The sequence below is a fragment of the Onthophagus taurus genome, chromosome 6, assembly GCF_036711975.1.
Source record: "Onthophagus taurus isolate NC chromosome 6, IU_Otau_3.0, whole genome shotgun sequence".
NCBI lineage: Eukaryota > Metazoa > Arthropoda > Insecta > Coleoptera > Scarabaeidae > Onthophagus > Onthophagus taurus.
Window position 1 is genome coordinate 27115513 of NC_091971.1, and position 23119 is coordinate 27138631.

Consider the following 23119-nt stretch of genomic DNA (forward strand, 5'->3'; position numbering starts at 1 on the left):
GATACGTAGATGAGGTGCTACGGTGGTCCGTTGTGCTTCCCTACCTTTGGCGGCTCCCAGGTCTGCTATACATGCACGACAACGTACGACAGCACATCGGGCGTGTTGTACAGACCTTTGTGGAAAAGCACCGTATACGAATGCTTCCATGGCTAGCTCGGTTTCCGCATCTGAATCCGATCGAACATGTTTGGAAATGGCTGGTCGGACACTTCTACGTTATCCGGCTTCCTCGGCTAACGTTGAGGAGCTATGGAGGCGAGTTGAGGTGGCATGGTTGGCCATCCCTCTTGCTACAATGCAGCGACTTATAGACTCCATGCCACGTCGTGTAGCGACGGTACGCGAAGCTCACGGGGGATACTCTCGCTATTGATGTTTCTCCTCCCAGCAGAGTTGTGTCGTTCTCCATGTAAGAGTAAGTTACACTACTTTAGTACTACTTCCATACCAAATTTGATTGCGCTAGACACACGCGTTCAGATTATACAGGGTGTGCTCGTGAATTATTTCCAACAGTGTAATTAATGTAAGTTCGTGTCGCTAATCGAAGGCATAAACAAACAAAAGCTGAAATAAGCGAGAATCTCTAATTTTTAAGTGTAAGATTCTGTAGTGTTAATAAAATAAAAAGACTTAGTTAAGATTTTGAGTTTTATTTCAAAAACCTATGAGGAATCCAACAAAGTTGTGATACACACGACTCTAAAATCACCGACATTGACCTACATGGTTCCGGTATTTTACAACTCACTGGATGTACCTTCTCCGCCATTTTGTATTCAACAACGAACCAATCTTCAAATTATACTAACTACATACCGTCCTTGGATATCACAACGGACGATTGCTGCATTAAAACTCAAGAATTCCTTGAAACCGAAAAATTGGAGTTAGAACCGCTAAAACTGCATAACTTAAATTTAAACGACTTACGTCACTTCCAACACAAATTGGACCAGTTCGACAGAATTCTGAAGGAAAATATGGAAAGTGTTGCATCATTATTGTTAATAATTTGTGCAATAATTCTAATGTGCTGCTGTTGCTAGTGTTCGTGGTTACCCGTAGTAGGACGTTTCTTTTCTAAACATCCCCAATACTGTTGACTACCTAATGTATGCATTACAAACCACAATGAACGTTTCGAGTTAACCGATCGTCAACTCGCCGAATTCAACGCTCTACGTTTGCGACATTTAGAAGAAGAAGGAGACGAAAATCTTCGTCGAACAGGAGTAGAACTCGAAAATACGTGGGAGTAAGGATATTTCGACATATGATGAAGTTCTCGAGATAGACGGGGTCTCATTTTGCTAGTGCGAGCGAAGTTGAAGGGAGGGCTACTTTTCTCGCTACTCGTGCTTGCGTTCGGAACAATATGTCAACCTAAGTAGAGCGTATTTTTTGAATAACGAAACTTCAAACGTCAGTGTGACACAAGTTGATTTCATAACAAAATTCCTGATAGGCGAGTTTACTATACTCGGTTTTTAAACCAGGAGGAGTATTTTAAATTTGTCACCAGATTTACCTTGCATGTGATTGGTTGAATGCGAGGAAGGTTCACACACAGGCAATTTTGAATTTGATGGTTAGGTTATTGATCGTTAGATCGTTTCGTGTCATTATTGTAAATTTTGTGTTCTTAAACCCTTCTTTATTATATTTTAAAACACACTGTTGGACATAATTCACGAGCACACATTATATAATCTGAACGCGTGAAGATAAATCCGTGATATTTGCGGAGCACAAAGGTTTACTGTAGACGAGTTTATTCATCGAGTTTCGAGTTGTTCCGTCGCGGCATTGTTGACTGAGCCGCTCTTCCAAGTGGAACATTCCATCGCTATGGAAACCGAAGTGGATGGAAAATACCGGTCGTTTTTAGTGTGGTGTGAGGAACCACATTGTTATCGTACTCTGTGCGCAATGGATGGGCCAATCGCGTTACTTAAGCGAGTTTGACCGAGGAATGTTTGAGGATATGCACATTGAGGGTGTTTCGTTCTGTGAAATTGCGCGTCGTCTCGAGCGGTCGTTATCGGCAGTGCACCGGGCATGGCGAGAATGGTCTGAGGTAGGACATAGGTACCTACAGCCGCGGCCCTGCGCGACCCCAGCACACAAAGATCGCACTCTTGTGCTCAGCGCTTTAGCGTCGTGTGCGTCCTCCTCAAGGCAACTTGGAGCTGTTTGGCCACCGGCAGGGGAAGGCGCACTCACTACGCGAACTGTATGGCGGCGTTTGGTAGATAGTGGACTGCGTGCGCGTCGTGCGATACAGCGGATTCCAGTAACACCCGAGCACCGCAGCATACGTCACGAGTGGGTCGACGCTAGGCATTAGTAGGTGGTTGCCGAGTACAGGGACATTTTGTTTTCCGACGAATCAAGATTCGAATTGAGCACCGGTGATCCGCAAATTTTAGTTCGTCGGAGACGTGGTGATCGTCTACTCGAGCAGAGCGTGCAAGAATGCCATATCCACCGACAACCGAGCATTATGGTATGGGGTGCTATTACACATGGTGGACGTACACGTCTGCTGCGTGTATAGCAGACCATGACGGGTCAACGATACGTAGATGAGGTGCTACGGTCCGTTGTGCTTCCCTACGTTCGGCGGCGCCCAGGTCTGCTATACATGCACGACAACGTCCGAACGCACATCGGGTGTATTGTACAGACCTTTGTGGAAGAGCACCGTATACGAATGCTTCCTAGGCCAGCTCGTTTTCCGGATCTGAATCCAATCGAACATGTTTGGGACATGACTGGTTGGAGACTTCTACGTTATCCGGCTTCCTCGGCCAACGTTGAGGAGCTATGGAAGCGAGTTGTGGTGCCATGGTTGGCCATCCCTCTCGCTACAATGCAGCGACTTATAGACTCCATGCCACGTCGTGTAGCGATGGTACGCGAAGCTCACGGGGTGTTAGATTTTATATTATATTGGTTAATTTATATTAGATTTGATAGGTTTATAGTATATTAGTTCATTTATATTGGATTTATTTGTATCGCCTCATTTGTTTAGTCTACATTTGAAGTGTCTCGAGTCGCAAGATTAGGGTTTTTTATCGCATTATTTATTGGGTTGAGTGAAGTGTGGGAATGCGTTGGGGTGTATATTTCGGTGTTTAGGTAAGGGTTTTTAGTTATGACCTAAAATAAAGAAGGAGCCTGCGAGCTCAACTCGTATCAGTTATTCAGTCTTCGATTTAACACCCACCGAAACAGTACCCCTTCAATACACGCGGAGCAAGGCTCCCTATATAACTAATCGCATTTTATATGTATAGTTTAAGTGTAATTAATAATAAAGTTTATGGAAACGTAAAACCAAGATTTTGTTGTTAACCAGTGCCCACCAGATAAAAATAAATAATCACGGGGGATACTCTCGCTATTGATGATTCTCCTCCCAGCAGAGTTGTGCCACTCTCCATGTGAGAGTAAGTTACACTACTTTAGTACTACTTCCATACCAAATCTTATTGCGCTAGACACACGCGTTCAGATTATACAGGGTGTGCTCGTGAATTATTTCCAACAGTGTAAACACACTCATAACTTCAATGTCAATTTGTATGTTTAGTGTTGACGATAACAAACGAAAATAAATACAATAATAAGTAATAAAATAAATAATAATAATTATTAATTTAAATTTACCGCCAAAATATCTAGCGATATTTTCTGGTGATTTTTCCTAGTGTAAATCTGACTTTCGCGTTTACTCCTTCTGGTTTAAAAACAGAGTATAGTTGTGTGTAATCGACAACCGTTTCTTTTGAAGCAACGTGCTCTTAGTCGTGCGACGTCGTGCCGGAAAATGCCGAACACGCGAAAAAGTTTACCGGGAAGCGCGCGTCGGCCGCGGAAAAAGAGATTTAGTTATGATCCAGAGGAAATGTATAATGAAGAAGAATTTGTCAGCACATCCGCCAAGAAATTGAAGAACGTGAGTTATGATGATATCGAAATCGATAATAACGTTAGTACGGCCGACGTACTCACGTTATTATTCGGAAACACAAAATGATAATGAAAGTTTTAACGCCATCATTTGGAAACTTTCTCCTAAACACACTCATTGCGTTGTACAAACGATTCAAATATCAGCATATATGGCTGCTGGTATCTTCAATGAAGGCTGTTCATCAATTTTGAAAACGATGAATACACTGGGAATCGTTATTGGGAACTACAACAGAAGCTTCGCCGCGAAAGCGGACGACAACGCATCGCGGCAGGAGAGCAAAAGCTGTCGGAGCACGCAAAACGAGCAAGAACTGAAAAAATGAACTTGGAGATTGAAAATAACGCACTCTTCGAAGAAGAAGAAGGGATCCTGTATGGTGCTGGAATAGCTGATTAGACGTAAGTTGTCAAAAACTAACTTTTTTACTACATTTTTACAACTTTTTACTACATAAAACTTTAAACGCGTTATTCTCGAAACAATGTTTTTCGACGAGCGGTACGCCTCTCAAATTAAAGCTAATTAAATTTGGGGGGCCCTGACGGAGCGTTTTCTTCGATAAAATTATTGTAAATATATTTTTTTTAAAGTTGAAGCCCAAAAAAACATGAAAAAATGAGTTTTTTTGTAAACGGCCGCCATTTTGTTTGAAAGGGCTTTTTTTAAATATCGGAAACCGATAGGGCCCCACAAATTTAATCTATTTTAAGATTCGTTCTTTATGTAATTATACAAAGAATAAAATTTTCAGATCAATTATATTTGAACACCAAATTACTATGAAAATAATTTTTGTTATAAGATGATAAGCTTTTTGTTAGATTAAGCCAGGTGATTTTTATAAAAAAAAATTTTTATCAAAATTCTTAAAGGGATTAGATACCCATGTAACAGGAAGTCGTATTCCTTATCTTTCCTAACACTTGTTACCCTAACAAATATTTTCGACCACGAAAATATGACGAGAATTGGAATGCGAACAACAAGAAGTGTGTGCGACTGGAACCTTTAGATTATTTTGTCCTCAGTTCGTTTCCCGGGGTTCGGCCCACCAAAAATGCGATAAGGCCGTGCATAAAAACCCCCGTTTTCTAAAATTCACTCTCTTATTTACTCTAGTTCTTCAAGCTCAACATAGCCGTCACACACATTCTTGAATTCGTTATTCAATTCTTAATCGCCGCGCTACCGAAATTGTGTCGACAATAAAGTTAAAAGATTAAGTTTACCGGTTGTGTTTTATTACTAAAGGGTTTTCCAATAAGAGGTGTTATTTTGAATAGCTCGTTATTTCGGTAGATGTCACTTTTGAAGCTGTCATTTTTTGACATTTGACAAGTAGAAAGTACGCCATTAATAAAAATGGAACGATACACGCTTCAACAACGCATTGAAATTATTAAAATTCATTATAAAAATGACATTTTTGGGTCGTCGTGAAGCACCTTGTCGGACCGCAATACAGAAATTGGTGGAAAAATTCGAGCTGTTGGGACAAGTTAGTGATGTGAAGAATAAAACCCGTGCACGTCGCTCAAGAACAGCCGAGAATAGTGCTGCTGTAGCCGAAAGTGTTGAAGAAAACCCAGGTTTGTCCATTCCTCGTCGTTCTTTGGAATTAGGCATTCCACAAACGTCATTACACCGTATTTTGCATAAAGATTTGGGTCTTAAGGCTTATAAACTTCAGTTAACACAAGAACTCAAGCCGTCTGATCATCAACAACGTCGTGTCTTTGCTGATTGGTTCGTTGACGATGCATTTCATGCATGAAAATGATCCGGAATTCCATCGAAAAATCATCTTGAGTGATGAGGCCCATTTCCACCTCGGTGGCTTCGTCAACAAGCAATTGTCGCATCTGGGGCTCGGAAAACCCAAGAGTTATTGTTGAAAAGCCTCTCTATCCTCAACGTGTGACTGTTTGGTGCGGTTTATGGTCCGGCGGAGTCATTGGACCTTACTTTTTCGAAAATGAGGCTGGAGCAACAGTTACGGTGAATGGATTGCGCTATCGAGAGATGGTTAATGATTTTTTATGGCCAGAATTGGATGGTATTGATGTGGACAACGTTTACTTTCAACAAGACGGTGCTACACGTGCCACACAAGCAACGAAACCATTGATCTTTTACGGGAAAAGTTTCCGGACCGTGTTATCTCTCGAAGAGGTGATCACAATTGGCCACCGAGATCTTGTGATTTAACACCTTGCGACTTCTTCCTTTGGGGCCACGTGAAAGAGAAGGTCACGCCAACAGACCAGCGTCGATTCAAGACCTCAAAGATGGAATTCGTGAGACTATTGAGGACATAGGGCAGCCACTTTGCAATTTGGTTATGGAAAATTTCATGGAAAGGTCATTTGCCTAATGTTATTTTCCACTATTAACGGCATACCTTCTTCTTTATAATGAAATAAACATCCGATCATTTATACTAAAAAATGGCATTTTTCTTTGAATATCAAAATAACACCTCTTATTGGAAAACCCTGTATCATCCTGACAAAAACTTCGTGTTGCCAAACATGTGCAAAAGGTATCACGACAACAGGTTTACTCTATAGATTTTATTGGTTAATAATGATTTCATTCCAAATCCATTTGATTTGTTCGCTTTCTAAGAGGATCGTATCATTTAACTTATCAAATAAAATAAAAAACTTATATTATTTAATCAGTTACATCGTACATGGTGACATCCTGTGAATAAAGAAAAGAATAAGGGGTTAAAGGAAGAAAACCACGATAGGTTGAAAATCAACACGCGGAAGCGTATTGCAGCCTTTCGAAAGAATGTATATGAGGAAACTGGTGAAATCGTCAAAATTCCTGAGAACTGCTTGCGAACATTTTTGCATACTTTAGTAACAGAACAACAAAAATGTAAACTATGTATTTCAAACCAACGTTATTTCCAACAAACGTTTGTCTCAATGAAAAGGAATTTCGAAGCAGATTTACGTGAATCTTTACTAATAGCTGGTAACCGCCTAAAGCATACCTTCGTGATGTTGAGGGGCAGATTGGCATAACGAAACGAAATATTATGCGTTAAACGGTTACACAGGTTAACATAGGTTTTATTGGTTGATAATGATTTCATTCCTAACTAATTTGATTTGTTGGCTTTCTAAGAAAATCATGTAAAATTAAAATCTTTTTGGTTTCTTCCTTACAGTCTTTTTTTGAGCCTCATAAACCAGATTCCCACCTTAACAACAAGTATCAAGGGAAGCTAATCTAATTACAGTTCTAACCTTAAGAGTTTCTAAACAACTGTTAACAGCTCGCAAAATGAATTGATGTGACAAACAAAACTACCATCCATTAACCACTTAAAGCACAACTTCGACGTTTAGGGGCAGTTTGCATAATAAACCAATATATTGCGCGTTAAGTGGTTTATGGGTTGGTATCAAAAACATAATTGTGACAGCTTTTAAATGGAACACTATCAAGAGAAATGGAAATACTCATCTCGTGAATTTCAGAAATTATTATTTATCGATTGATTAAAAAAGCTTATGTTCGTAATAAACAAATTTGATCTGTCTAGTAAGGCTTATAAAAAAGAATACTTATGTGAAAGCAAAGTATGTCTAATATGGCAAAACTAATCTTCGTTAAGCTAATTCCACACTTTGACAAAAACGCAACAGTGAAGAGAAACTGAAATTTCTACTCAGTGATAGTTTCTTTGGAAAAGATTTTTATTTTTGTGTTTATATTTTCATTATTTCTTTACTGTTTCCTTGCAATGCTTCCCTCCTGAAAAAAAAAATGGGGTAGATGATTTAATATTTCATAATATAATAATTACATACCATTTTATCAAAGAATATATCGTAGGACAATGATGGCGAACCTTTCACCGCCGGTTTTATCGACTTCTGTTATCGTTAGTAACAGGGCACAATTTCCATTCGGATTCCAATAAAACTCGACTTTGTCAGCTTGGCAGAAACTTTTACTGGTCCGTGTTTACAACCCGGGCGCATAAAAATTCGTCTACACTCCATTGCGGTTCCTTAAATTGAAGAAACAAAATGCATAATTAGAAACATAAATCTATTTGATGCTATTTTAATATTACTATTCTATTATTTAGTCAATCACATTTACTGGTTTTTCTGCGACTATTAAATCGTCAATTGATCATTTTTTGAATAAGCTATTTAACAATTTTCTTTAAGTAATAAGTTTCAGACTAAATAGAATCTGTAATTTTAATTCGAGCTTGTCAAATAATGCATCAGAACATCAGAACTGTTAAAATATGAAGGCTTTCCCATGGCTTTCCTTGACATTACCTCTGGTAGATTACATACATTTAATAACATACGCCATCTGGTAAGTTGTTTAGTTTCGATTATGATTTAGGAGTAATCAAGTAGTAAAATGTAGTTGTTAGGTATGCTATGGTTACGAAAAGATACTGTTTTTGTATTTAATAAAAATAACGACACGTTTAAAAGCGATCACGTATTTTTCACATGGTAGCAGAACGTGGTTAATTAAAAGAACAAAACGTGGTAAAAGTGGTAAAACTGGTAGTTGCAGTGAAGAATAGCAAAAGAATTTGAATTGGAATCTACATACAAGAAAGGTTATAAAAATGACGGATGTAACGATACCGGTGTTCGATGGAGAAGATTACGGAAGCTGGAAAAAGAGAATAATCAGGTTTTTGAAAATGAAAAAATTTAATGAAGCTGTTTCAAGAGAAAAACAGAGTTCCCATGGAGATGATTGGGATGAGAAAAATTTAAAAGCTATCAATATTATCTACAGTGCGATCACAAATAAACAGCTGGAATTTGTGAGCGAAATAGAAGCTGTCCAATCCAAAATAGAATCCACAAATTGTGACTAAAAGTCAAATGCCTTTTTTACAAAGAAACAGAATCAAGAAGTGTATTATAAATGTGGGCGACCAGGCCATTTCAGGAAAGATTGTCGTCAGCAGCAACAGTACAACCGAGAAAATTTCAGCCAACGAAGAAGCAATAATTATTCCCATAATTATTATAATAGAGTGGTAGAGACGAACAACAAAGTTCAAGAGGTAACCATTATCACGGCGGAAGAGGCAACAGGGCGGTTATGGAATGAACAGTTTTTATACGCAGGTCCAAACTATGATGATATGTAAAGATGAAAGATCAGATTTAGGTGATGAAATAGAAATTCATTGGTTATTAGACAGTGGCTGTACCGATCATGTAATAAATAATGATCAATATTTTCATGATAGTGTAACATTAAATGAACCTGTAAATGTAAAAATTGGTGATGGTAAATTTTTGAAAGCCACTAAAGTAGGTCATGTAATTAGTTATTTTCAAGTTTATGAGAAGATAATTCCAATTAGAATGTCAAATGTTTTTTGTGTTAAAGAAATGGATAGAAATGCGAGAATCACAGATAAAAATAAAATTATATCAAAGATAAATATTTCAAAAATTTATAACAGACATAATCAATTGATTGCAATTGCTAGGAAAGAGGGTAGATTATATAAAATCATAAGTATAATTAAAAATAAGAAAGTAAATGTTACAAATAGTAATACTAAAATTAATATGACGTTAAAGGTAAAATGGGATCGTATTCTAGGTCACGTAAATTTTTCTGATTTAACAACTTTATGTAAAAGCCAATAATTAGATGGCATACCTAAACATTTAGAAACCGAGTATATGAAATGCAAAACTTGTATTGAAAATAAGATGCATAATATACCTTTTGACAATAACAAAAGTAAAGCTAAAGAAATTTTAGAAATAGCTCACACTGATTTGAATGGGCCTCATACCACTACGAGATTTAATGGGGAAAAATATTTTTTGACATTTATTGATGATTATAGTAAGATAGCAAAGGTGTATACCATTAAATCAAAAGATCAGGTTGAATATCAGGTTAATAAAGTTGGGTATAAAGTCTTAGTAAATAACAGAATCATTGTAGCTAGACACGTTGATGTTGTGGTGGAGAATGTTAAATGTATAGATACATTTATGTATGTTTAGATACAAACAGAACTGACAATGAAATTGAAACTGATTCTTCTAGTAATGAAATTGAAACTGATTCTGAAATACAAGATGAGAGTACAGAAATTAAATTAGAAAATAAAACAAAAACAAACGCCTCAAGAATTGAGAAGATCGACGAGAGAAAGGAAAATGCCAGCAAGATATGATGATAGTTACGTTGATTGTCACGTTTGCAATGTAGAAAATCCAAATAACTTTGAGGACTCGTTAAACAGTAAACAGGCGGAACAGTGGAAAGTAGCAATGAATAAAGAAATGGAAAGCTTAAATAAAAATAAAACATGGAACTTGGTCAAAAAACCAGAGAATGAAAAAAGTCTAGATGTTAAATGGGTCTTTACAAAGAAGGCAAATAATATATATGTATAAAGCCAGATTGGTTGTGAAAGGCTTTCAACAATCAGAAATTGTAGATGACATTTATTCGCCGGTAGCTGGAATGTAAACCTTAAAAATATTATTATCATATTGCTGCCAGGAAAAACTGATTATAGAACAAATGGATGTAGAAACTGCTTTCTTGAATGGGAAGATTTTTTTGAGAAATCTTTGTAAATCAAGCGAGAGGATTTGAGGATGGGACTGACAGAGTGTGTAAACTAGATAAAGCATTATACGGTTTGAGAGAAAGTCCTCATATAATTGTTTCGATAAATTTTTATGTGAGATGAAATTTATAAGGAGTAAATGTGACTATTGTTTATATAACAAAAGAAATGAAGACGATATGATTTACTTACAAGGGAAGTGTCACAACTGTGTCTCACCGATTTCGATGCAATTTGGTACAGTCATAGAATGGGCCAAAATAAGGTTCGCACATTTTTTTATACGTGCGGTAAAAGCCCCTGGGGCGAGTTATAGGGGTTGAAAGTTTGGAGAAAAAGTACGTTTTCACTTATATTTTGAAAACGAAAAGTGCTATCAAAATTTGGTAAATTGTAACTGATATTCATTTTAAAAGAGCTTTCTTTTGATGTGTCACACATATAGCAGAGGGTTAAAAAGGGCGAACTACCCCTATTTTTTTGGAATTATTTAAAAACCACCCTATCGATTTTGGCGGCATTAAGTATACTTCTAGTGCGTTCAAAAATATTAGTTAAGGGTTTTTTCCCATTCGCCCTAGATCAACCCCAGCGAAGTTACGGGGGTTAACATGTAAGCACTTTTCGTAAGAATGATGTGATAAAATTGTCAGGTATTTTGAAAATACTTTAAACAAAACCGTAAATTAGTCGCACAATAAAATGTTTAGTGTAAAATAAGGCATAATACACCATATAGGGGTTGTTGGGGTTATCCACCCCCTTAAAAATTAATTCTATCCCGGGCGTTATTTGTCGATTACGGCGAAATTTGGTACTGTGTTTGTTTTATATTTGAAGTAAAAATTTTTGAAAATGGTTATAAGGGTTACAAATTAGGGGTAGTTTTTTGTTTATACCTCGAAGATGAAAACTGCCATCGTAACTGTGGTATTGTTTTTTAAAAATCTATCTATCGATGTTCCACGAGGTAAACTACCCTCATTTTCTTTAAATAATAAATATAAAACTACTAGATAAATAAGATATTTTATTTATTTATGAGTTAAAAAGCAACTGACAAAAAAAATAGTTCAATATACCAAAGAAGTTTATTCTACATTACTAATTGACGTTTTTTATGTATTATATTAATTTTCAATATTAAATTTATTTTTATTCTACGTAGTGTTGGCAAAAATGAAAGTCGTGGAAAAAATGTTTTAAACATAAGGATTTTTTACACCATGCACATGTTATGACCGCTATATCCCCACAGATATCACACGTTGGCTTCTCACTCGAAAAGCAAACTTCCACGGGATTTTCAAAATGGTCTGGTCTCTCCTCTATATAGCCACTTGCAAACCATGCGTATTTAAAAACATTTATAAACCGAGGGGAAGCCAACTGGTTATGCGTCAACGATTGCAATTTTAATATGTTATCCCTCTGATGTAAATTGACATCATACTGGTAAAGAATAATCTGATCAGAGAATCTTCTAATAAAATTTTTCCATATTCTGAAACCAAATACATCTAGGGGCTGTATTTGACCTGTTGTCCCTGCAGGTATAGATAAATGTTTAAAATTAGTACCTGATGGAGTTATTTCACTAATAACTTCAGGACAATGGCCACTCCAAGAATCTAATAATAATAATGATTTAGAACCAGTATTTGGAAAATATACATTTTGGAGCCAATTTTTCATGTGTTCTGAAGTTAACTTTCCAGATTTTGATGCCAAAACGTATATATTGTCTGCTTTAAACATTGTATTTGCTACCCTCGGTCCAAAGCTGCCAGAGGGTTCTTTTAAAACAATAAAAAGTGGAGAAAGAAGTTTCCCATCAGCAGATATTACGGGTTGAATTGTGTAACTGTGCGTTGTAGATGACACCGACTGGACCACACTTTCTACGGTTTTAACTCCTAAATCGCTTAATGTTCTTCCCGAATGGAATTCCAAGTTAAAACCGCTCTGATCCGAATTGTAGGTGTTTTCAGGTCCATATATTTGGATTTGTAGCTTTGCCTCTTTAACGAAATCTTTTGCTAAAGTTTTTACTCGATCAACATTTCCAATTTGTTTTTGGGATAGAAATTTTGTTATTTTTCGGCTTACTAACCGATTTGCTTTCTTAAAACGTTGCACCCAGCTATGAGATGCTTTGAACAGTTGAGGAGATAAATTCTTTTCATTTCTAGCTTGTATAGCCCATCTGCGTATATCAATATCATGTAGTGGCAATTTATTATCTACGGCGGCTCTCGCTTGATTAATTACAAATTCGGTAATTTCTGCTAATTTTTCTTTGTATGTCCCTCTTTCTTCAATATATTTAGACCATCTGTGCAATTGGGTCTTTGACGTTACTTTTCGGTATTTGTTTTTTACGGTTTCTAGTTTCAAATAACCTTTCTTCCCACTTGTCCAGTAATTTACCGCCTCTAATTTGTACTCGTAGTCGATGTCATCCTTCAATGGACAATGAGCATCAGTATCTTCTACAAACCTGTCAGTTGTATCCTGGTCTTCAATAATTTGCTGACCGTCATTGATGCCATTGGATGAATCGAAAATTAATACAGTTTCGTCTTCAATTTGCATATTGTAGTCTTCCATACTTTCCATTAAAATACGCTGTATATTTTCTTTTAAACTAACTTCTGCTTCATTTACAGGAGTCTGGGGAATATTCATAACAGTAAAAACTGTCATTAGCAAATTTAAAACGTTTATTGGGTTTATTGTAACCATTGCTTCTGTCAGTTGCTCTGAAACTAAAATCTACCCACTGGGCACACGTTCTTTTATACTAGAAAAAACTATTTTGAGAAATGACCTTTAGCAAGCGGCACTAAAAAAACAAATATTGTGCCAAAATTTTTTTGGTAGGTGTATTTTTGTGTTGTATTTTTTTTCATTTTTGCCAACACTACGTAGAATAAAAATAAATTTAATATTGAAAATTAATATAATACATAAAAAACGTCAATTAGTAATGTAGAATAAACTTCTTTGGTATATTGAACTATTTTTTTTTGTCAGTTGCTTTTTAACTCATAAATAAATAAAATATCTTATTTATCTAGTAGTTTTATATTTATTATTTAAAGAAAATGAGGGTAGTTTACCTCGTGGAACATCGATAGATAGATTTTTAAAAAACAATACCACAGTTACGATGGCAGTTTTCATCTTCGAGGTATAAACAAAAAACTACCCCTAATTTGTAACCCTTATAACCATTTTCAAAAATTTTTACTTCAAATATAAAACAAACACAGTACCAAATTTCGCCGTAATCAACAAGTAATGCCCGGGATAGAATTAATTTTTAAGGGGGTGGTTAACCCCAACCACCCCTAAATGGTGTATTATGCCTTATTTTACATTAAACATTTTATTGTGCGACTAATTTACGGTTTTGTTAAAGTATTTTCAAAATACCTGACAATTTTATCACATCATTCTTACGAAAAGTGCTTACATGTTAACCCCCGTAACTTCGCTGGGGTTGATCTAGGGCGAATGGGAAAAAACCCTTAACTAATATTTTTGAACGCACTAGAAGTATACTTAATGCCGCCAAAATCGATAGGGTGGTTTTTAAATAATTCCAAAAAAATAGGGGTAGTTCGCCCTTTTTAACCCTCTGCTATATGTGTGACACATCAAAAGAAAGCTCTTTTAAAATGAATATCAGTTACAATTTACCAAATTTTGATAGCACTTTTCGTTTTCAAAATATAAGTGAAAACGTACTTTTTCTCCAAACTTTCAACCCCTATAACTCGCCCCAGGGGCTTTTACCGCACGTATAAAAAAATGTACGAACCTTATTTTGGCCCATTCTATGACTGTACCAAATTGCATCGAAATCGGTGAGACACAGTTGTGACACTTCCCTTGTTAGTAGTGTTTGTTGACGATATGTTAATATGTTGTAAAAATAAGAAAAGATTCAATACATTAAAAGCTTATTGTCCAGTAAATTTAAAATGAAAGATATGGGAGAAGTGAAAAATTATCTCGGAATTAATATTGATTATGAATTATGAGTACACAAAACATGTTATGACTCTTAGTCAGGAGGAATACATTAAATCTTTAGCTGAGAAATATAAAATTAAAATTCTTATTATTATCAATATTATATAGCTGAACAAAGTATACAGGATGTTTCGGTGACTTGGAAAACAAGATTTAACCACATATTGTCACTATTTTCACTCTAGTGACAATTCACTCTAGTAAAATAGTGACAATTCATGTAAAAAAAAAATAGTAAAAGTCAAATTGCAAAGATACAGGCCAACAAAGTTAGGAAATTTTAACACATTTTTCTAAATATCTTAAACACTATTTTAGATAAAGCGTTGAAATTTGGTACAGTGTAAACTTATATCACGTAAAATAGTTATGTTTTTGAGTGGGATCAGTCTGCGGGAACAATGTTATACAAGGAATAACATTTGTTTGCTCAGAACTTTTTTATTCTATCGTAACCCTACATTTAGTTTTTTAGTTTCTAATAGAAAATTTATTTTAGAAAGTTTTATCATTCTTAGAGAATATTGATAAAAAACGCTTTTCGTATTGAATGTAAAAATTGTAGGCTCCAAAATCAATAGTAACACTAAATTTTTATCAATATTATCTAAGAGTGATAAAAGTTTCTAAACTGAATTTGTTATTAGAAACTGTAAAAATAAATGTAGGGTTACGATAGAATAAAAAATAATAAAGTTCTGAGCAAACAAATTTTAGGAACACCTGTATATCATTGTTCCCGCGGACCGATCCAACTCATAAATTGCCTAACGATTTTACGTGATATTCGTTGATACTGTACCAAATTTCACCGCTTTACTATAGATAGTGTTTAAAATATTTAGAAAAATGTGTTAAAATTTCATAACTTTGATGGCCTGTATCTTTGCAATTTAAGGATTTTTACCAATTTTTTTACATGAATCGTCATCATTTTCACTCTAGTATATGTGGTTAAATTTGTTCCTCCAGTCACCGAAACACATTATACTTTTTGATATGAAAGCTCCATAAATACTCGATTTTGGTGATATTGCCTCGTAGTTTTTCATATGAAAGACTTTAAATAGCGATAATGCCTAATATTTGGTAAAAACCTTTATAATATTGACAAACTATCAAATACCAAATTAAAATCAAAAATACCTTTCCTACTAATAGTTATAGATTTTTTTCAGAAATCGGGCTATTCTGAACCACTGTGCGACGCGGAACGAGATACGCATAACAAGTGTTCACGTTATAGTAGCTTACTAGTGTATTTTCTACTTATTATTTGGCAGAATAAAAGTTATTTTAAATACAAGTAAGTTTTACTATGCATACATCCCTGTTACGACATGACAATAATTTTAAATAAAACTCGACATTCCTTAATATTCCCTGCAGAAACGTGTTGAATAGCAAATTAATGAGTATTAATTCATTAAAGAAAAGTGCAGATACCGGCGAACATACATATAATGAGGCCAGTAAGAACAATTGAAAAACATTCTTAAACAAAATGAAAGCCTATTAATAATAAATTATCCAAAAGATTGTTCATTGAAGACATACACAATGGAGCCAACAAAAAGTGTTTGCACATACACAAATGTTTGATATCCAAAGAAATGGGTAAGCTCAAAAAGAACCCTTCTCTCTCTCACAAAACATTTGTGTATCTAATCACAGGCGATATATAAAAAAGGCTGACAACAGTGAGGGTCATGTGAGGTGGTTAAAATAAGAGCAATGAGGACTCTGGCCATATTGAAAGCGTGAGAGTGAATTTTGTATAGCAGTTTAATCAAGTCTAATAAAAAATAAAGCACTTAAATAAAGTCGTTGTCATATTCAAGCCAAAACATCTTAACACACAAGAAAATAAAAATGAAAGTGGTAATAAGTTCAAATTGAAAGAACTCTATGCATATAAAAAACAATTCTTAAAGAAATCATAGATAATTTAAAGCACTCCTCACACAAATGACATCAACAATGTTCCTTACAGCATGAAAACAGATGTTGTTTTGAAACTCTTTTCAAACATTGTTAAATCTTAAATATTCTATCAACATTGTTAGTTGTTCTATTTTTTTCAAGCCATTTTCTATAGTATTTTGAATTATACCTGAACTATAAAATTGTCATATTTAACTATACAAGATTATAAAAATGAACCAAAAGAAACTTGTTCTGTGTAAAGAAGGAATAAAATGACATTTTCTACATTTTTCGTCGCTTAGCTTGCTTTGTTGTAAAGGTAAACTTACAATAATATTAGAAAATCACGAAAATGCTGATACTTCTTTCCAATTAATATATTATGGATCAATCAGTTTATCATTACTTGATACAACCAACTTGAATTTCTTCACATGTGGTAATTCTTAAAAATAGACTCATCCAAAAATAGTATTTTCCAAAAATACTAACAGTACCACTTCTTATGCCCTGTAACAAAACATTAATCAATGGTCTATGATTAAGGTTAAAAATGTTATTGAGGTGATAATTACATCATCTTATTATTACATCAATATATTCTTTTAGTGAATCTTTTTGATGATCAAAAATGAAATACATCAATTATAGGGTTTTGACTTGAAAATTTTTTAGTAGCAAATTAATATATATTTTACAACGAAAAAAATCATCAAATGTACATAAATATGATTGAAATTTAAATTTAATTTAATACTATTAACAAAAAAGATTGATACTTACTTTTGGTAGGAATAAAAATTCCATTTACACCATTTCATCCTTTTCTTTATTTCATATTTGTTGATTCAATTATAACTACCCACGAAACTTAAGACATTTCTGTTAATTTGATATTTTAAAACCGGTTAACATTAAAATAAAATTTAACCTAAAGCTTCCACAAAACGACTTCTATAAAGAAAAGCAAAGCGACATGTTCTTGCCATTTCTTGGTCAACACGTCAACTTCAACGGTTAAGTTAATGGAAATAACGAACAGCGCCACAGCGCATTGGTTACTACATTCATTCTAGTTCAGTTTTAGCTTTTCAATAACAGATGGCACACTGTAATAATTTAAAATAAAGTCCCTACATTATAATATTATAACTAAACTAAATTATTATTATAATATTATATTTATTATTATATTAATTTGAAAATATTAGAAAAAAATTTTTTATACTTATCGATTTGTTGATATTATTTTTATTATAATAATTTAGCTACGGGTATCTTATAAAAGATGGCGCTATTAAATTTAAAATTTATTATCCCAATTTTATTATTTACGGGGAGAGGAAGTAACGAAGTACTCATAATGTTACAACTAACAGGTATTATTCAATTCGTGTGAATATCCTCCAAAGTAGTGAAATTAACTTGATATTTGTTTCATTAAGTCAATTTATTCATTAACAAGTCAAGCTTTCGGACATCCACGAGTTATACGGTTGGCTTGTAGGTTTACCACTCGTATCCCTTTTTGGTTGGTTTTCGATGGAAAGAAAACGCTTCAATTTCTTTTAAAGAAGAAGTTTATTCTATAAAGGATCTTGAAGAACTAAAACTATTACAATATTTTCTTATTATGTTAATTCTGAAATATTACTAAAATTACTACGAAAAGACATTCCTCAAGTGTCCTCTTACACCATGTGAATTAACGTCTGTCACGTCTGTCATGAACTCACAAGAATGCGTAATACTACCGGGATCACGTGGTTATCCGCAGGGCCGCCGCCTATGGGTGTACAGGGTGTTCACCGCACAGGGGCGGCTCATTGAAGAGGCGGTATTTTGGTTTATTGCAAGCTGAATTAACTATATATACAAACAATTAACACGCTAAACGCCACCATAACAAAAAAAAATTGTTCTGTGGGCCACATTACCAATAAGTTAAATATGGCTGGTTCAATATTTAAAATATTTGTTTGTAATTATAATATATTAATTGATTAAAGAGGTTATTCTTTAATGATTAAAATCCAAATACATGAAATTCCTCTTGATTTTGTATTTATTTTATTGTTAAGTCATTTAACGTTTCGAACTATTTACATAGTTCATCATCAGAAATCACTATAAAAAAGAAATTTAAAAAGCAACGTCGACGAAATTATCTCCTTTATGGAAATCGTTAAAACAAATTGAACGTACAACGCATAGATTATTACAAAAACAGAAAACAAAAAGAAAAACAAAAAGGAAAACAAAAACAAAAAAGTACCTTTGTCGAGTATCCCTATTGATTAATTTATCAATTCTATCGGTAAATTGTGTATATTTCCATGATCTTACATTTTATAAATTTTTCAAATTACAAAACATTTCAACGTGTTCGTATGGACTTAGCGACTATAAGAAGGAATATCGTGACGGAACCAGTTTTTCTTTAACAATGTGTTATACGGAAATCAATACAATTCAATTCAAATTACAAATTTAAAATTTACCAATATCTAAAATTACAATTAATTAGTAACTAATCATATATCTAATTTGTTTATTATGCCTGCATAATAACTACCTATATTTCCTGAATCTGATTTAAAATTAACTGACCTGTTAATGTTTTTGGTGATATAGATGGCTTCAATATTCTTTCTGTTGAATGTATCTCCTTCAGTGGTCAACACATTAGGGGTATCAAAGTTAAATTTATGACGATTCTTGATTGCATGTTGGCAAAGGGCTGTTTTATTAATAATTTTGTGTTGATTAGTATCGTATTTATGCTGTTTTATACGATTATGTAATTGTTGTTTACTTTCACCTATATACACCTTATTACAGTTATTACATTCTAATTGGTATATGGTATTAATTCTGTCCGTCTTATCTATTTTGTCTTTCATATTACTCAAAATATTGGTTAATTTATTATTGTTATATTGTGCTAATTTAATTTCTTGAAATTCATATTTCTTAAAAATAGCTTTAATTTTATTGGTTATTGTCGGGATATATTTGATTTTATAGAATTTACTTATTTTATCTCTATCTGTAACACTCCGTACGTCTAATTCATTCGAATCATTCTGATATAAAGTTTCCGTATGTGGTAAGTAATCTGTGATCTTTGTTTGAGTTTGGGTTACACCCTTATTCTTGCTGTCAATATTTGCATTATTATGTTTGCTTGGTCTCATTTTTGTAATAATCTGATCTCCATTTAAGTTTGATCTTTGTTCAACATTAGCAATATTGCTCTGTTGTGTGTTTATAGGTATTGATTTTTTTGACTTTATTATAATTATTGTACCAAATATTATTAATTAATGTTCTTGGGTATGCATTTTCTAATAGGATATTATATATTTTGGTCTTTATTTCTTTCATGTATATATCATCAGTTAAAATAATAGCTCGACGGATTAAATTATTAATAGTATTTATTATCTGAGTTCTTGGATGATTACTTAAATAATGAAGAGTTCTATTGCTACTGATGTCTTTCTTATACCAAGATGTGTATATCTTATTGTGTTCTTTATTTATTGTAATATTCATATCCAAATATGCTATTTGTTCATTGTGTAACGTTTCGACTGTAAATTGTAAGCGTGGGTTGTATTCATTAAATTTGACCAAAAGTTGTTTATATTGATTTTTAGGTAGAATGATTAGCAAATCATCTATGTATTTTGTAATTAAGAAAGGTTTAATGAAAGTGTCGTTTAATTGTGTGTCAAGTAACGAGTTCATCACTATGCCACTCAGATTTACGCTTAAGTTGGAGCCCATAGGAAGTCCATATATTTGTTTATAAAAAGTGTTATTAAATTTAAAATAGCTGTTATGTGTACAAAGCTTTATTCCATCTAAAAATATTTTTTTGTCTTTTATGCAAGTAAAGTTTTCAATTTTATTCCAATTTTCATCTATGATTTTAAGCATGAGTTTTAACGGAATATTTGTAAAAAGGGACTTCACATCAAAGCTTACTATGTCAATATCTTCATAGTTTTCAATCTCCAATTCATCGAGACGCTTCTTAAGCATAAAGGCATTTTTAACGTCGTAATGATTTTCATCATTTAAATTATTCAGAGATTTATTTAAAAATATAGATAACGCATTGGTAGGTCCATTTATATTATTAATGATTGGACGTAAAGGGTTATTATCTTTATGCGCTTTTAATAATCCATGTATCCTAGGTGTCACATAATGGTTTGGTGATAATCTAAGCTTTTGTTGCTTTGTTATAAATCCTTTCTTTTCTAATATTTTCAGGTAATCATTTATGCGATTAACTAGATTAGGACCTGGATCCAATCTAGATGTTTTATAAGTATCTATATCGTTAAGTAACTCTTTCATTTTATCGTTATATTCTGATTTATACAAAAAGGCTATTTGTTTTGTTTTATCAGTCTTTATAATAACTATGTCCTTATGTTGTGTTAAAAATCTTTTCAAGAAAATCATATCTTTTATCACTGTATTATGAAATATTGAAAATGTTCTATTATTATTTAACGTCAATGATTGTTTATTTTTCATATTCTTGTTATTTCTATCTAGATAATTGGAAATTTCATTAATTATATTGCTTCTTGTTATATTAATGTGATTCTCTGAAGTCTTCAAGTTAATAAAAACTTTTTCTATGTCTATTATCATATTTAAAATGTCTTTGTGTAGAGATTTTTTATTGTTATGTGTTGTAAAGCAAAATTTTTCACCCAAAGATAAGAGATTTAGTATATTTATGGGTATTTGTAATTTTGTAAGATTCAGTATTCTACCTTTCTTGTGTAAATCGTTATAATTATTTTGTAACCAATCATCAGTATGTAAATTTATGTTAGAATTATTATGTGCATTTTCTAGGAACAAAGGTAATTTCAATCGATTTCTATTTTTCAATCGATTTGAGTTATGTAACTCATCTCTTCTTATTTTATGTGTGAACTTGATGTATCTTTGATTAGCCTTATTCAAGATGATCCTTCTGAAATTGACCTTAAATTTGTCTCCTTCATTAATGGGATTTCTAGTTATAACAAAATCAATATATCTAAAAATCTTGTTAATTAACCAGTAAGTTTGATTTATTTCATCTTTCAGAATGTTAAGGGCTATGTGTTTAGATTGCATTTTTTGTTTGTAATTTATTAGATAATCTTTATAAAAAAGGTTATCTATATTTTTCAAGTTTTTAAGAATATGATATGGTATTAAATTCATTTTAAGGGAATTTTTCAAATAAAACAATTTACAATAAGCTTTTATGGCTTTTTCGAATGTGGGTTTAAGAAGGCGCTCAACAAAGGTACTTACATTAAAACAATCAATTATTTTCTTAAAATTATCGCCGACATTGACATCTCCATCTTCTCGTTTGCAATTTCTTCTAAATTCATGGATATTTATGTATTCCATATTAATTATGTAATTATAATATATTAATTGATTAAAGAGGATTGGTTATTCTTTAATGATTAAAATCCAAATACATGAAATTCCTCTTGATTTTGTATTTATTTTATTGTTAAGTCATTTAACGTTTCGAACTATTTACATAGTTCATCATCAGAAATCACTATAAAAAAGAAATTTAAATAACTGTAATAAGGTGTATATAGGTGAAAGTAAACAACAATTACATAATCGTATAAAACAGCATAAATACGATACTAATCAACACAAAATTATTAATAAAACAGCCCTTTGCCAACATGCAATCAAGAATCGTCATAAATTTAACTTTGATACGCCTAAAGTGTTGACCACTGAAGGAGATACATTCAACAGAAAGAATATTGAAGCCATCTATATCACCAAAAACATTAACAGGTCAGTTAATTTTAAATCAGATTCAGGAAATATAGGTAGTTATTATGCAGGCATAATAAACAAATTAGATATATGATTAGTTACTAATTAATTGTAATTTTAGATATTGGTAAATTTTAAATTTGTAATTTGAATTGAATTGTATTGATTTCTGTATAACACATTGTTAAAGAAAAACTGGTTCCGTCACGATATTCCTTCTTATAGTCGCTAAGTCCACACGAACACGTTGAAATGTTTTGTAATTTGAAAAATTTATAAAATGTAAGATCATGGAAATATACACAATTTACCGATAGAATTGATAAATTAATCAATAGGGATACTCGACAAAGGTACTTTTTTGTTTTTGTTTTCCTTTTTGTTTTTCTTTTTGTTTTCTGTTTTTGTAATAATCTATGCGTTGTACGTTCAATTTGTTTTAACGATTTCCATAAAGGAGATAATTTCGTCGACGTTGCTTTTTAAATTTCTTTTTTATAGTGATTTCTGATGATGAACTATGTAAATAGTTCGAAACGTTAAATGACTTAACAATAAAATAAATACAAAATCAAGAGGAATTTCATGTATTTGGATTTTAATCATTAAAAAATATTTGTTGTTAAATTTCATCCTCATTTTTAGATTTTTGCAAATTTTTTGATATTTCTAATTTTGAGAAGCTCGGATGCACCACATGGCCCAAATAAGCATTT

At 32.9% G+C, this 23119-nt stretch overlaps 3 long non-coding RNA genes across 3 annotated transcripts; 1 reads left to right on the plus strand and 2 right to left on the minus strand.

The window, feature by feature from the left end:
* Nucleotides 1–636: 636 nt before the first annotated feature.
* LOC111419265 (uncharacterized) lies at nucleotides 637–17579 on the minus strand. Its single transcript, XR_011640519.1, has 4 exons — nucleotides 17355–17579; nucleotides 16901–17081; nucleotides 7822–8024; nucleotides 637–7765 (listed from the first exon to the last, which is right to left on the minus strand). It is a non-coding gene; the product is annotated as an uncharacterized lncRNA (long non-coding RNA).
* A 1045-nt stretch (nucleotides 17580–18624) lies between these two features.
* LOC139430251 (uncharacterized) lies at nucleotides 18625–19511 on the minus strand. Its single transcript, XR_011640715.1, has 2 exons — nucleotides 18847–19511; nucleotides 18625–18698 (listed from the first exon to the last, which is right to left on the minus strand). It is a non-coding gene; the product is annotated as an uncharacterized lncRNA (long non-coding RNA).
* A 3128-nt stretch (nucleotides 19512–22639) lies between these two features.
* On the plus strand, nucleotides 22640–22978 carry LOC139430217 (uncharacterized). The gene is made up of 2 exons (XR_011640674.1): nucleotides 22640–22756; nucleotides 22905–22978. It is a non-coding gene; the product is annotated as an uncharacterized lncRNA (long non-coding RNA).
* Nucleotides 22979–23119: the final 141 nt, after the last annotated feature.